We start from the raw sequence: 12317 nt of genomic DNA on the forward strand, positions 1-12317 counted from the left end.
TGAGATCCCAGATTCGATTTTCGATATCGAGGGAGTTTCAAAGGTAATTGTGTATAAGCTCGAGGAAGAGCATGGGTCCATAGAATGATGGACGGGATAGCGAAAATATTTAGGCATGTGAAATACGATGCTATAATACTAATATGTTTTGTTCTCCTATGCTAAACCTCTATAGTTCAGAGGTAGGTTCCAAGCCAGATATTTTGTGGCAGTATATTTTTTTCATATATACAATTCTCTTCAGTTCGTTCTTTTCTCTTCTTTTCATTTCATGTAAGCTGAGAAGAACAACCCTTCCAGAAGGGGAGGTATTGCCGAATGACTATCTATCTGTGTGATAGAAGCCTAGTAGGATACCATCTATTATTTAATTGCTTGTCAAGTACTAAAGGCTGGCCACCTTCTGTACTAACTATGCGATATAACAAGTGTTCATGATCATAGTGATCTCTCAACAAATTCCTTTACTCCTATATGATTGATCAAACTTTGGGAAATAGAAACAGCTGGAAAAAGGAGTAATAAAGTTGCGGTGGTATTCGGAATGGAAACACATTCGTGATACTAAGGTTGACATGGGTATTAAAAGGTTATAGAACGCTAACGAGCCAAAGGTGTAACCAGTATAATATTAGGAACGGAAGGTGATAGCGATTACGAACTGGAAAAGAATGGGTATTGAGAAGCAAAAGCTCTAATGCTAAAAGCTATAATGAGAGTTTGTGCAATAGACTTGAAAGAAATTGGAATGATCACTTAACACGGGTTGAGTTTTCTTACGATAATAGATCATATGTCAGTATTGAGGTATCGCCTTATGAGATCCTTGAGGGAAGATAATGTCGATCTCCCTTATGTTAGGATGAAGTTATAGAGCGCAAGATGCTCGGACCCGCAGTAGTCCAAAGGACCAAGGATATAATAGATCTAATCAGAGGACGGCTGGTAGTAGCCCAAGATGGACATAAGAAGTATGTTGAATTGACACGAAAGGACAAAGAATAGGAAGTAGGGGATCTAGTGTTGTTATAGGTATTCCCTTGGAAAGGATTGATGACGTTCGGAAAGAAAGGAAAGCTAAGTCTACAATTTGTTGGACCCTTGGATATATTAAGACGTTTGGGAAGTTAGCATATGAGCTAGCCCTACCCCCGAACCTGTAGCAAGTTCATAACGTGTTCCACGTATCAATGTTAAGGAAGTATAATTCGGATGCCAGACAAATAGGGGCATAGGAGTGCATAGACATGCAACCAGACGTAACCTATATGGAGCAACCAGGAAGGGTATAGATTAAGAAGGAACGAGTGCTTAGGAGAAGGGTTATCAAACTAGTAAGAGTTTGATGGTAGAACCACAATGTGGGAAAATTGACTTGAGAGTTAGAAAGTGCAATACTAAGAAAGTATCCCTATTCATTTCTATCTGATTCCGGGACGGAATCCTTTAAGGAGGGGAGACTGTAATAACCCCAATTTTTGGGATTTTTTTTTTGAAACCCTTATGAATAGTGTTTTTGCTGAATGAGAAAACTTTTCATGCCACACTATGTAGGGGTTCTGTTATGGATATTCTGAGATTTTATCAGTATTCTATATGATATATGAGTGTATGTAAAGATCGTCAGAATCCAATTCCGAAGACGTTGATTTTTCCCGGAAATACACTAGATACGGAGAGAATTGAGTATAAGGTAACAGGATAAAAAGGATTTAAATTAAAGGATTATAATAGAGGATCATAAAAAAGGAATATAATGTATTGAGAAAGGTTAAGGGAACCTAAGTAATAAGATCCCGGGTATGATTCTTCAAATGATAAACGAGAACGAAAGTTAAGCGAACCTTACAACAGATGAGCGGTCATTAGGCAAACAATTATGAAGTTAATCAAAAGGGATTAGAGAGAGTGATGTCACCCAACCAATGATAGGAGGACAAAGAGGGAAGGATGACATCACAACATGACATAGGCATGACATGGGAAGGAAGGAGATGTGGTGGCTTTTTAACCACACAAAATCAAGGGCAAATAGGTAATTAACTAAAACAAACACAAAATCAAACCAACCAAGCCAAGAAAATCACTTTCATCAAAATCAAAAAGAAACCAAGGCATTGTTCTTCTTAGCTCTCGGCTTTTTACTATTGCAAAGGGAGAGAAATTCAAAATCAAATATCCAAGCCTCCTAAATTGGTAAGATAATTCCCTAATCATCTTTATGCTTAGTTAGGGCTATATCATGAGTTTAAGCCATCAATTCCTTCTCAATATTCTTCATTTAATCAATGAAGAAGACAATGAATAGTGTTTTCAAGTTTTTAACTTGAAATTTTTCTTGATTTCCTTGAAGATCCAAGCATTCCTAAGACTTCTCAAAGCTTCCTAAGGCTTCCTAGCTCCTCCCACCACTTAAAGGAAGGTATATCATCTCCAAACCCTAGATTCCTATGTATTATAAGATGATTTTGATTAGTAGGGTGATATTGTAGCTTAATGTTTGTGATTTAGAGTTTGGGATTGAAATGGTATTGAAATGGAATGGTAAATGTTGTTGTTTTGGTTAAAAGATTGTAGTATAGTTAAATTCAAGCTTAGGCATAAGTATGAATGTTAAAATTGAATTGGTTGGGGCTGATATGAGGTTATAAGGATGGATGTTGGTTGTATGTTTGATTTGAGGTTGAATTGGGTTGGTTTTGAATGGTTTTAAATTGGGAAATCGCGTAAACATAGCCGTCGTAACGTCCGATTTTCTTTAGACTGTTTTTGTGCATAACATTAGGACCCGAGAACCCCCTGCTAGATTATGACCATTTCCATGTCTAAATAGCTCGTGTTACGAGCTTCGTTTTGATATGTAGTTCGTTCGATTCCGATGCACGGTTTAGGAGAAACGACCGTTTCAAGTAACGGCGTTTCGCGAACGAAACTTTTCCCCTCGCCTTAGCTTGAAACATAGGTTAAAGACCAAAAAGGGTTAATTAATGTATGAAACATTTATGGTAAGTGTGTTAGGCAGTTGGTAAGACACTCGCGAAGGAATCACCTTAAAACCCGTAATGGTTAAATTATTAAAAATGGTGGAGCCGAGGGTACTCGAGTGACTTAAGAGAATCAGTAAGCGCAAAGCGAGCGTTAGAGTCTAAGTTGGTTAATGTATAGATTTACACGTGACTTTGGTTTAATTCCAACTTACTTGTTGCTTATAGGTTACCAGACTCGTCCCGAGCCATTCGTAACCCCCAGTCGCTCAGGCAAGTTTTCTACCCGTTATAACTGTTGTTGTGATGTATATATGTATATGCATTATCTTGCGATAGATGCATGTTGGTTAATTAGCAAATGTTGCAATATATTGAAGCATGCTGCTATGGTATATATATATATATGCATGCCTGTTTCGTATTCTTTCCATATATATCTGTTGATTCAGTTGATAATACCTATGCTAGAGAATAGCGGTAATTTGCATATACCCTTAGTATAGGGACCCAAAGATGAAAACATTTTCTAAAACCGGTAGTCGAGGATCCCGAGTAGATTTTGGTATATATGTATATATATATATATTTATATATATATATGGTTATAGTTTTCAAAACTATTAATCGAATAAGGGTTATTCGATAACTTTATATTATTTATTGAATATTATTTCGAATATTATTCGAGGGCTTATGACTCTTTATATTATTATTGGATATTACTTGGATATTCATTTGAGGATGTATGACTCCTTTATTTTATGAATATTATTTATAATATTCATTCGAGGTATTATGACTCCGCTTATTACTGCAATATATTCTTTATTTTATTAAAGAATAAGGTGTCAATAATCAAACTTATTTTCGATTATTCAAATAAAGATAGTACTTTCGTATAAGTATATCTTTGGTTATTTAATACTCGTTTCAAGTATAAGTTTTAATACTTCTACTTCAATTATTTTTATAAAGATTATTCTTTATGGGAATATTATTTAAATAATAATATTCAAACATTTTCTAAATATACTGGGGACTGATTTACTTCATTAAATCAGCTTTACTCCAAACACTCTTTAAAGTGTTTTCGAGTCTTCAAAATGATTTTTAAAAGTTAGAGCGGATCCCAAAACTCATTTTTATATTTAAGATCTTCCTTTTTAAGGGGATTTAAATACTCGCTCAAAATCTGAGGGATCCGGCTCTGTGGTGTATTTTATATTCGCAACAAGGTTGCAGTTTTGGTAAATGAATTGATTACTTACCCAACGTTCGGGAAGCAAGTCCATCTATTGAGTCGACATAAGCAACATGGGCTCAATGGGCATCTATGATAGTGTAAGTGGCTCAGTGGGAGTCCATCAAATGCATAAGTGGCTGAGTGGCAGTCCAGCATAAGGTCCTATTGAGACCAGGGTGATGACCAGTGGGGAATTCGTCCATCTACTAGTAGAAAATGTTACTTATTGGTATCCTTGCCTGATCAGCAAGATACCTGGTTTATGCCAAAATTCTTTTCCTTTCCAAAATTCATTGGATGTTTCAAACTCTGTTCATACTTCACATGACAGAGGTTTTCAGGAAATGTATAAAGGAAGATGTATATGTGGATATATATATATATATATCAGAACTTAATGAAGTATATCATAAATTCATTTCCTTTAATAGTATTTTAAAGATTTAATCTATTCAAATCTTGTCTTGTAGTCTCATCTATGTGATGAACTGTTGAAAGCTCATTATACTTTGAACAATGGTAGTTCAAGTAGCTTTATAAATGATATAAGTGTAGTGAAGTATTTGATATCTTCATCTTTTAAACTTATATCTAGTTAATAATTGTCTTATGAATGACAAAGATTTTCCGAAAAACGTTGAGACAAGGTTAGATATATGAGATCACTTTGCAACGATATTTTTTTATACAGTTATACACTGGAACTCTGTGTGTATTATGCATGGAAGAGGACTTCCCATATTTTGAAAAGTATATATGTACATATACTGAATATTTTGCGACTTCATCGCATTAAGATATCAACTTGGTTCATTTCTTCTTAACCAAGATTTTCTTGAGTACTATGAGAATGCTCATATATTGTAAATTATTATACATATTATTTCGGTGGGCTTGTTGCTCACCCTTGCTTTCTTCTTTCATCACACAACAACAGATAGAAAAGATGAACAGGACTAAGCTCCCAATTCGCAGGCGGATAGGAAATATTCCGCAGCTTCCTGTAGGCATGGATGTCGCTGTAGCTGAGGTAGGAACTACCAATAGGCTAGGTTTTCAACTTATGATGTACCAGACTTATGTATAATTATGAATGGTAATAATGGCAAAGAAATGTAAGTTTATTCAGAAACCTTTTAAGGTGTATTGACATATAATTATGGAATAAAATGACTTGTGATTTTTTTTGATATTCATCTCTGAGACTATAACTTGTGGTGTGTGTGTTTATTGTGGGGTCACAGTACAGAGTAGTTGATTGTGTATTAAGATTAGGTGTTGTTAAGGGGAAATGGAACTCGTGACAACCCGGATCCCCGACCCCGGATTTGGGGGTGTTACAATCCTGAAAATATATGAGCTTGAAATAAAGCAAGATGAGAGGATGGAGAAAGGAAGGAAGAAAGGAGGGTCCATAGCACTGATTGCTGAGTTAGAGAAAGAGAAAGAGATGAAGGTAGAAGCTGTTGAGTCTACATCAAAGGTCTGTGAACGCAAGGATAAAGGGCTGGTAGCTGAAAATGAAGATCATTTGGGCCAAGATGACATATATGATATTGATGAACATTTAGCGTTCCTATCCAGAAGATTTTCCAAGCTCAAATTCAAAAAGAATTTTGGAGCAGCCAAGCCAAGTAGAAACATGGTGGATAAATCCAAATTCAAATGTTTCAAATATGGCTTGGCAGGGCATTTTACAAGTGAATGTAGAAAGTCTGATTCTAGCAAGAAGAAGTTTGAGCATATTGATTATAAACAGAAATACTTTGAGTTGCTCAAGCAAAAGGAAAGGGCTTTCATCACACAGGAGAATGTCTGGGCTGTAAATAGTTTGGATGAAGATGAAGAAACAAACTATGTCAATCTTGCCCTGATGGCCAAGTTTGATGAAACATAAATAATTTCTTCAATTAATCAGGTAATCACCACTAATCTAGCACATTTATCTAAGGCTGGGTGTAATGATGCCATAAATGACATGTCCACATAATTATGTCACTTGCATGTTACACTTTAGTACCTCACTAAGGAAAATGCTAAAATTAAAGAAAACAATTTGTTTTTAAGTGAGAGGAATAATGTGCTAGAGTCTCAGTTTATTGAATTTGAAAAATTGAGAATTGAGTGTAAGATTGCTAAGGAAGAATTAACTGAGTTCTTGAAGAAAGAAGAGATTTTAAAGAAGCAGCTTGAACGAGAACAGGAAGTGATTAAAGCATGGAAATCATCCAGAGATGTCCATGCTCAAATCACTAAAGTTCAAGGTATTGAGTCCTTTTATGATACAACTTGGAAAAACAGTAAGGAGAAGTTGGAATCCAACTTGGTTGAAGGATTGTTGACAGATGTGGACTCGACGGATGATGAAAATCATCCGTCGGATAATCAAAAGGATTATCCGTCGAGTGACAAAGACCCACATCCGTCGGTTGTGAGTAAACCTGTGAGCAAAGCTAAGCTTGCCAAGCTGAATGAGAAATATGGATCAGTTTCCAAAAACTTTGTTCCTGGAGAATCAAGTCAAGTGAAAAAGGAGAAGAAAGTTAATGTTGGTCATCTGTCCATCAAGCAATTGAATGACAGATTAGAAAATATTGAGGTTAAAATAGAAACTAAAATTAAAAATAATAGAAATGGGAAAGTAGGAATTAACAAGCATAACAACTACACACCTGATAAGTATGCACCAAGAAAAATCTGATAAGTTTGTAATTAAGTCTGTTAATTACAAACTTGCCATGCCTACTCCTATGTCTGCACCTCCCTCTTTTCCAAACATGACTGCTATGCCTAACATGCCCATGAATGCCATATCTACTCAGAATATGAATGCACAATTTTCTAATATGCCATTTGCACCTAATCCTTATTATGCTGCATTTAGTATGCCATAAATGCCATTTAACATGCCTTACTGGAATAACATGTTTGCAAATAGCATGCCTTTTTCTCTTAATCAAAATGTGCATGACAATTCTGTTTTAATGACTGTTTTCAAAGGTCCAACTCAGATGACTAAGGATGAGTCAGAAATTTCCAAGTCAAATGCGATCAAATCTAAGAAACCAAAGAAGAAAGCTAATAAGGTAGGTGATAAGTGGCATTTTATACCACTTAGAACGTCTTATAATGGCTTGAATTGATGTCTTAAAATCAAGTATTTTGTGTATTTGATGCATTTTTCTAGTGTTTGTGCATTTCAGGGTATTACTTCCATTTGTGGAGAGAACTCATCAAGAATAAGCCTCAATATATGTTTGGCATTGCAAGTGGGAATATCGAAGCAGAATGCAGCAATTAACGGGAGCAGAAAAATGAATTTTCCAGAGAGGTTCTGAGCGCCCGCTCAGCTCTGCTGAGCGACCGCTCAGGAAGCTGAGCGCCCGCTCAGGATTGCTGAGCGACCGCTCAGGGACGTAAATTAAAATAATTATTTTTAGACTCCTAATTCTGTTGAGCTTCTGACTTCTGAGATAGTTGGGTTTTGTGGGACTCCTATATAAGTAGTTTCAGAGACGTTTCACGTGGTGTTGAATCGTAGTATCAATCGAGGAGCAAGGAGATAAGGAAGAAGACCGTTTTAGCACACCGCAACGAAGAGGAAGCATAGTTTCTTGTGATTCTTTATTTCGTTGTAACATTGGATGCTAGTTTTCTTTACTTTGAACCTATTTACTCTTGTGACATACTCTGGTTTAATATAAGTAGTTTATTTAGTTATTCTCGTGTGTTTTTATCATGTTTTCATATGAACCCATGGTGACGATGAATTCAGTCATGGGCTAATCGTGATCATGGGGTCGTAAAGGATTTGCTATGGAATTCTTTAGTTAGTTGTTTAATACCTGAGTGTATGATGATTGTATGATATCTAGTATTGGTTGTGCTTAGTCGTCTTATGTACGCCGCGGACATATAAGATAGGGTGTTAATCTTTTGTGAAGTGACAGTGGATCTTGAGGTTTAGAACTTGCCATGCTAGCATAGGTTCATGTATGTGTATGCATGATTAATGGGTAACTCTAACCGTTTTACTTGCCCTGTGTAATCATAAGGAATAACTTGTGCTTAAATCGTTATGTTGTCAAATTCTGTAGACATATAGGGTCTCAACATAATTGATGCCTATTCAACTTCTATCTTAATTGTGGATGCTTGGTAGAATTGTATTAGTACAATGAAAGTTGGCTTTTATCAGTTTCGTGTTGTTCGATTAATATCATCACCGTTACATGCTAAGGGTAATAACAATAGCTATTGAAGGAAGTAGTAATGAAGTTGTGATCTCATGTGTGTTTAATATTGTTAATTCGAGTGTCAATTAAGTGTTTAATTCTCGTAGTTAATTATAGTTAATAATTAGTTAATCAAATTTAAGTGTTATTGTCTTGACATTGAGAAGTAATTATACATTGGTGAGTGAGTGTAATTGAACATAATTAGTCTAAGTCTCTGTGGGAACGAACTAGAAAGTATTCTATATTACTTGCGAATGTGTATACTTGCGTGTATTATTAGCGCGTGTTTTCCGCCCTAACAAGTTTTTGTTTAGTTTATGTACTTACCATCAGTGGTCATTAGGACTCATTGATTAAGACTTGTTACTTATTATTTCCGATTGTGTTTCAGGTACTTTAGCGAGCGTTTATGCAAACACGTTCTCGTACTCGCAAGAGGACTTTAGATACGGCTGAGGAGACAGACGAAGTTCTTGATATTCCGGAGAAGATAGATTTTGAAGATTCGGATACAGAAAGTGAGCAGAAAGAACCAGTAATCATGGGTGATCATATAGTTCCGGCAGATCCAGCTCTTATGGACTTTTCTTGGCATAAAATTGATGACATTCAATCAAGCATCCTTCATCCGGCTATTCAGGCTAACACTTTTGAAATCAAGTCGGGCACTATTCAAATGGTGCAGAATTCTGTTTCTTTCGGAGGTGCTGCTACCGAAGATCCCAACATGCACATCGGGAATTTTGTCGAGATCTGTAGTACTTTCAAATATAATGGTGTGACTGATGAGGTTATCAAGCTGAGGCTTTTCCCATTCTCTCTGAGAGATAAAGCTAAAGACCGGTTACATTCTGAACCATCTGGGTCCATCACTACTTGGCAAGATCTTGCGCAAAAGTTTCTAGTAAAGTTCTATTCAATGGCTAAGACTGCAGCTATGAGGAGTGCTCTTACTCAATTTGCGCAGCAGCCTACAGAATCCATGTGCGAAGCTTGGGAGCGCTACAAGGAGATGTTGAGAAAGTGTCCACATCATGGTATGCCTGATTGGATGGTGATCACTGGTTTCTATAATGGTTTGGGGGCCCAATCTCGGTCCATGCTCGATGCAGCAGCTGGAGGCGCCTTGTGGGCTAAAAGCTATACTGAGGCTTATAATCTTATTGAGACTATGGATGCAAATGAGCATCAAAACCCAACTCAAAGGATGATGCCTGGGAAGTTAGCAGGTATTCTGGAAGTTGATGCAGCTACAGCTATTGCAGCGCAGCTCCAAGCGCTGTCTTTGAAGGTCGATTCTCTAGCCACCTATTGAGTCAATCAGATAGCTATGGTCTGTGAGCTTTGTGCAGGTTCTCATGCTACGGATCAGTGTGCTCTTGTCAATGAATCTGTTCAGTATGTGAACAATTATCAGCGACCGCAGTAGCCTGTGCCAGCGACCTATCATCCTAACAACAGAAATCATCCAAATTTCAGCTGAAGTAATAATCAGAATGCTATTCAGCAACCATATCAGCAAGGCGTAAGTAAATAGTTTAATCCACCTGGATTCCAGCAACCATAACATTATGCTCAAAGGCAATCATATCCTCAATAAGGAGGTGCCGCTCCACCTTCTAGTGCTGATTTTGTGGAACTTAAGCTGTTGTGCAAAAGTCAGGCTGTTTCTATCAAGACCTTGGATAATCAAATCGGTCAAATAGCCAATGCAGTGCTCAATCGTCAACCTGACACACTTCCCAGTGATACTGAAGTACCAGGCAGAAAGGAAGCTAAAGAGCAAGTCAAGGCTATTACCTTAAGGTCTGGAAAAGTTGTTGATGCTGAAAAAGCAAAAGATGGAGAAGCTGAAGTTGGTGATGAAAAAGCTAAGCAAAAGGAGAAAGTCGCAGAACCAAGGAAGACTACTATTGAACACACTCTGCCTGAGGGTAATACAGGGGAGAAACAGCTCTATCCTCCACCACCTTTCCCTAAGAGATTGCAACAACAAAAGCTGGATAAGCAGTTTGGTAAGTTTCTGGAGGTGTTCAAGAAACTTCACATTAACATACCTTTCGCTGAGGCTCTGGAGCAAATGCCTAGTTATGTGAAATTTATGAAGAGTATTCTTTCAAGGAAGGTGAAACTGGATGACCTTGAGACCGTTGCTCTAATGGAAGAGTGCAGTGTTGTGTTGCAACGAAAATTACCACCAAAGCTTAAAGATCCAGGTAGCTTCACCATTCCTTGCACCATTGGCAAGTTATCTTTTGACAAGTGCCTGTGCGATTTAGGAGCAATCATCAATCTGATGCCGTTGTCTATCTTCAAAAAGTTGAATTTGCCTGATCCAAAGCCCACCTACATGTCTCTACAATTGGCTGATCGGTCTATTACATATCCATGAGGCATAGTGGAGGATGTGCTAGTAAAGGTGGATAAGCTCTTCTTTCCTGCAGACTTTGTTATTCTGGATTTCAAGGAAGATAAGAAGATTCCCATAATTTTGGGGAGACCTTTCTTGGCTACAGGCCGTACCTTGATAGATGTGTAGAAAGGTGAACTTACTATACGGGTGCAAGATCAGGATGTGACATTCAATGTATTCAAAGTGATGAAATTCCCTACAGAAGACGAGGAGTGCTTAAAGGTGGATTTGATTGATTCTGCGGTAACTTCAGAACCTGATCATATGCTAAGGTCTGATGCCTTAGAGAAAGCCTTAGTGGGGGAGTTTGACAGTGATGATGAGGATGGCAATGAGCAACTACAATATCTAAATGCTTCTCCTTGGAGGCGAAAGCTAGACATGCCGTTTGAATCTCTTGGTACTTCTGACCTCAAGAATGCTGAAGGAAAGCTAAAACCATCCATTAAGGAAGCACCTACTTTGGAGCTTAAACCATTGCCTGAAAACTTGAGGTATGCTTTTTTAGGTGATGCATCTACTTTAGCTGTTATTATTGCATCTGACCTTTCAGGTATTGAGGAGGACAAGCTCTTAAGGAACTTGAGAGAATTCAAATCGTCTATCAGATGGACTATAGTAGATATCAAAGGGATCAGCCCTTCATACTGCATGCATAAAATTCTGCTAGAGGAAGGTAGTAAGCCAACGGTTGAGCAACAACGAAGACTTAATCTTATCTTGAAAGAAGTGGTGAAGAAAGAAATTCTGAAGTGGTTGGATGCAGGAATCATATATCCTATTTCTGACAGTTCTTGGGTGAGCCCATGCAATGTGTACCTAAGAAAGGAGGTATTACTGTGGTAGCAAATGAGAAGAACGAGCTCATCCTCACTCGAACAGTCAGAGGATGGAGGGTATGCATGGACTATAGAAAGTTGAACAAGGCCACGAGGAAGGATCACTTCCCTCTTCCATTTATTGATCAAATGATTGATAGGTTGGCCGGTCATGAGTCTTATTATCTACTGGATGGCTATTCGGGGTATAATCAGATTTGTATTGCACCAGAGGATCAAGAAAAGACTATCTTCACTTATCCATTTGGCATGTTTGCTTTTTACAGAGTTTCATTTGGCTTATGTGGCGCACCTGCCACTTTTCAGAGATGTATGATGGCTATATTCTCTGATATGATTGGAAATAATGTTGAGGTGTTCATTGACGACTTCTCCGTCTTTGGACATTCGTATGATGAATGTTTTAATAATCTTCGTGCGGTGCTCAAAAGGTGTGTGGAAACTAATTTGGTGCTCAATTGGGAGAAATGTCACTTTATGGTGCGTGAAGGCTTTATTCTTGGGCATAAGGTCTCTAGCAAGGGTCTTGAGGTGGACAAAACCAAGGTGGGAGTCATTGAAAATCTTCCACCACCTATTTCTGTGAAAGGAATCCGT

At 37.5% G+C, this 12317-nt stretch overlaps 1 non-coding gene across 1 annotated transcript; it reads right to left on the reverse strand.

The window, feature by feature from the left end:
• Positions 1–9402: 9402 nt before the first annotated feature.
• Positions 9403–9509, reverse strand: LOC141679961 (small nucleolar RNA R71). Its single transcript, XR_012558217.1, has one exon. It is a non-coding gene; the product is annotated as a small nucleolar RNA R71 (small nucleolar RNA).
• Positions 9510–12317: the final 2808 nt, after the last annotated feature.

Source organism: Apium graveolens, chromosome 1, assembly GCF_009905375.1.
Source record: "Apium graveolens cultivar Ventura chromosome 1, ASM990537v1, whole genome shotgun sequence".
NCBI classification, from domain to species: Eukaryota; Viridiplantae; Streptophyta; class Magnoliopsida; order Apiales; family Apiaceae; genus Apium; species Apium graveolens.